The 4,656-nt window shown below is 35.1% G+C and overlaps 1 pseudogene; it reads right to left on the bottom strand.

The window, feature by feature from the left end:
- Positions 1 to 338: 338 nt before the first annotated feature.
- On the bottom strand, positions 339 to 4,651 carry LOC101302309 (annotated as a pseudogene; the record flags this gene model as incomplete).
- Positions 4,652 to 4,656: the final 5 nt, after the last annotated feature.

Raw genomic sequence — 4,656 nt, 5'->3', positions numbered from 1 at the left:
ATTCAAAAACCAAATTTGACTGACCGAAACTCCAAAGCTGAGCTTACAACATTAAGAGATAAGTGGGTAAAATTAATTAATGAATGAATTCGATCATAATTAAATTGATAGTAACTCTTCGTTCCTTCCCTCTCGCTTTCTCTTTAGCTTGTGAGGGTTAGGGTTTCCTTTGTATCGATCCCTTGCGGTCAAAGGTGAGTTGGGTGCGTAGTCTGCGTCGCAGGGTTCCAAACCCTTTCGAAAAGATTATAAATAAAATGATAGCATATTGTAAAAGTCACCAAAACGTTGCTATGAAAGAAGCAGACTTGTCTTGTATTAAGAGTAGATCGCGGCAATCAATCATCTCCAGGACATAGTTCTGAAACAAGCTTTACTACTCCCCACATGGGTGCATCATTCTGCAGAAATCAATGAATTAAGTTAAAAAAGAGTACAGTATCATCATGAACATATAAGCAAGAAATCATGTCAACTTCACCACATATGATGAATCCTTCAATGAAATGAAGCAAAATTCCCAGCTTATGGCACCAAATCCATTTATTCATCTGAGTCACTCGTAGTATCTTGCTATACGTAGTCATATCTTATATTCATTTTCAAAATTATAAAACTTATACTCTCGTTGCAGTACGACCCACATATGATACGAGCATGGTAGTTCCGTAGACAACCCAAAATCATCAAAGCAAATAGTCAGAGCACTAAACTCACCAGGTAAACAACATCAAAGGCTTTGCTGTAACTATCAATGGAATTCTTAACATTGTCATTCCTGAAACAGCAGTTACAAGGTTTAGCAACTATATCAATCTACAATGAACCACAATCTTTTCTATATGTCTGGCATGTTTAACAGATTCAAATGTGAACCGCTAAAGAATGAAAATAAAAATGATATTGTAGCCAAAGAAGAAGAAAGAAGAAAAAAAACCTAGAGCAATGTAAAAAAGAGAGGAAAGCTCACATTACTTGGCTTAACAATGTAAAAGACATTAAAGATGTAAAACAGACGTAAAACATCACTGCAATAATTGTTGCAATATGAACCTATTTTTAGTTTTTCCTTCTGAGGATCTCAATGGACACCCATTTTAAGCATACCCTATACAAACGAAAACATCCCACACAACTGGAAATATCAGAGATGTGGTAGTTGGTCATCCTAACCCATTAACAACAGGAAGAGTGGTGTTTGATAAATCAGATTCCCTTCTGCTTATTCTAGAAGCCATCTCTAATAAAGAAGAAATCATTTCTACTTATTATTTGAACATTTCCTTTTATTTTTCTCGTGAAGAAATCAGTTCTACCAAATGATTCTAGGTCCCCAAAAACAAAATATTACATGGGGCCAACCTGTCAAGAATGTCAACAACCATAAATGCTCTATAGAAATAGAATCATCCAGTAACCATCGGGCAGGTACTGCTTATGACTTCATTTAACTTGGCTCTATAGCTTTCCTTACAAAGGGATGATTGGTATGAAGAAGTGAACTAAACAAAAAGGGATATGAAAATAGAACTTTAAATTAGTCGCTAGGAAGCTGAATGGAAGGGTAAGCACGCGATCACACTTGACGGGTGGGCACCAATTCAACGTTTTTGAATGAATAAGACTATTGAATCTACAGAACTGTCAAATATATGGTTACACAAGCCTAAAAGGAAGAAAACAAAGTCCTAATTTCAGATGTTGTAATCATTGACACTAACTTTATGCAAGTGATGGTATTAACTATAAATATGTTATACTTTCAAGGTCATGCCATTAGCATTCTACAGAAGATCCTAAAAGATAAAATTTATACTCATTTTATCAAGTAATTTCACTTTCCAGATGCTCCTCTTAGCAGCACTAACTACTCTCAACCACACCGTCAAATCATGACAGTACTATTCAGTTGCAGACTCATAGTTCTTTGATTATTACCACCCATAAGCAAATCTTCAGATTCAAGAATACCTTCAACAGTAATTTCACCATCTTGCCTGGCTCTCTCATTCATAAACCACAAACTTCAACTTCAGCCTAAAACCATTACCAGTGGGGAATCTGATCTACTTAAGAAATGCCTGCCCAGTGCTCCAAATTACCATAACAAACCTAGTAGGCACAAGCATGGACATTAGAACTATAGCCCCATCCCAACTCACATTTCACCAGAAATGATATTTGTTCCGAAAGAGTAACTAACTTGGAGACAGATGATATTAGGCCCTAGCCGCTGCAGCCCTCCTTTCTTCCATGAGCAATGACCAATCATTAGAGAATCCTCGGAGAGCACCACAACAATGCCCTTCACCTTCTATTGTCGTTTGTTGTTTATTCAGGATAAATCTGTCCAAACCTGCTGCATGTGGTGATTTTTTCACAGCCACACTAAACTTTAGATCCCATTTCCAGGACCCTGTCATTCAGTAGTAGGTAAGTTCATCACCAGACCACATCAAATAGAATCTCAGTGCCACAACATGATGTGAAAAGATGAGATCATATAGTTAATTTGAAATGAAATCTCATTTGTGGCATTTAGACCTCATGGAAATTTCACTATTTTTAAATCTTAACTAGTGCTATCATAAATCACCAGCTTAATTTCCTCCCATGTTAAATTCAGGTATATAGTTAAACGTCATCTACGTTCTGATCTACTAAAACTAGGACAATTTTTATTGTTCATTATATACTTATTCTATTTGCTTGTTTATGAGAAAGCATAAAGAGCAAATCTTTGCATTTTCCCTTCAAGATAGACATATAAACGACTATGGTATAGTTTATCACTGAACAGGAAATATACCAACAAACCAAGAACAGAAAGCTGGGTTCCAGTATAAACATATGGAATCAGAACAACAAAATGTTTTGGAATGAAGCATCTTTGATGAAGTGCAGAAGCAGTAATGCACTCCTCGAAAACAGTGGTTATGACAGCGACCAAAAAAAAACAAAGTTTGTCATTTTTACATATAGACTCTGGTTGTATACAATAATGAAGTAGCGTCAGCCGTGCATTCCTTAAGCTATACACCAATTACGAGGGACAAGGAACCAACTACCGAGAATTATAGTAATTCTTTGCAGATGTAGGTATATAAATAATAAACTACACAAAAAAGAAGTTATTTTGACAGTTGTGAATTCTGAATTTAGAAATAGAAGTTGTTTCACAGTTGCGAATTCTATGTGTTATTGAGTGTGGATTAGATGTTTTACTTACAGAAATCCCACAGAAATTCTATTCTCATAGTTCAAACCATCAGACATCCCCAGGTCACCAATATGATCACCCAAAAGAATAATATTTCTTCTTGTCTTGACTGACACATTCTCATAAGTTGGTCCGTCAGAATCACCTAGCTGCTCATGAAGTGGAGCAGCCATATCAAGAGCATGCTCATTTTTATTCAGACTATGTATCGTCTTCCCTGTAAATTACATTAAACCCAAATAAGAATACGCAAATACAATGCCTCATTATGATGAATGAAATTAACATAGAGAAGTATTTTGCACCACATGAAAATAAAGAAAAGAAAAAAGACAAATGAAGAAACAGGCGGAATTCGGTAATGCAAATAGGCACCAAACATTTATGAAGTACCCGGTTGTTCATTCAAAGGCAAGAGAACTCACCTGAGCAAAAACTTTACTTCATAGTATAAGACTATAAGGTTGCATATGTTTATCATATTGAAAAAATAAAAATAAAAAATTTAAAAAAATAAAAAAATTGTTTAAAAGAAATGAAACACAAAAGGAAAGTAGAGGTTGCAATTTTGTACCATTTTCCAATGGCCACAGAGCTAGTAGCATATAAGCCTCCTTACAAATGGAGGGGTGCGTTTCAAGTCCTGGGTTTAGACCAGGCATGGAAGGGAATGCTTACCTTTTTGTCAGCCTTTCTAATAAAGGAAAATACAAAAGAAGAAGAACTTTTAAGGTCAAAAGCACATGCAAAAGATCCTATGATTGCTCACACAAATTATTTTATTTTATTTTATCTTATTATCGTTCTTATTATTATTTCACCAACTAGCTTCTGGGATACAAAGAATTATGTTTCAATAATAAATAGTGAAAATTATGATCAGTGTGAGAAAGATTCATCAGTATTGATTATTGAACACCTTTAAAAGATACAAGGCGGCCGTTTTCATCAAATACCATCCTGTTGGAGACGATCTTCACATTTTTGAATACTCTGTGAACTTTCTGCCTCAGGACCTAGAACGATGAGAATAGATACACATAAGCATACAATAATTTTTTGTGACAACACAAGAGAAAAATGGCAAAAAAAACTCAACTAACCTCCTCAATGATATCCGCAAGTCCTGCAGAAATATAAGAACGGGAATGTCTCTTTTCTGCAAGTGGGAAATAATCAGTGTATGGTAAAACCTAATGAGTAAAGTTCTTTCAAAGTTCTCCTTGGTACCTACCGATACAGAAAAAGAGAACAGAGAGAAAGAGGGAGGAAATAAGAAGAAGTCTGTAGACACTGCAGCAAATAATAGATGGCCAACATAACCAAATACACAATAAAAATATGAAAGTCTTTAGCGGGATAAGAAAGGAAAAAAAGGGGTATACACTCCATAATTATATGTAAAATGAAACTCACCTCTAAAAACTCAAATAATT

Source organism: Fragaria vesca, linkage group LG1 (assembly GCF_000184155.1).
Source record: "Fragaria vesca subsp. vesca linkage group LG1, FraVesHawaii_1.0, whole genome shotgun sequence".
Classification (NCBI taxonomy): Eukaryota; Viridiplantae; Streptophyta; class Magnoliopsida; order Rosales; family Rosaceae; genus Fragaria; species Fragaria vesca.
This window is presented reverse-complemented; position numbering and strand designations above follow the sequence as displayed.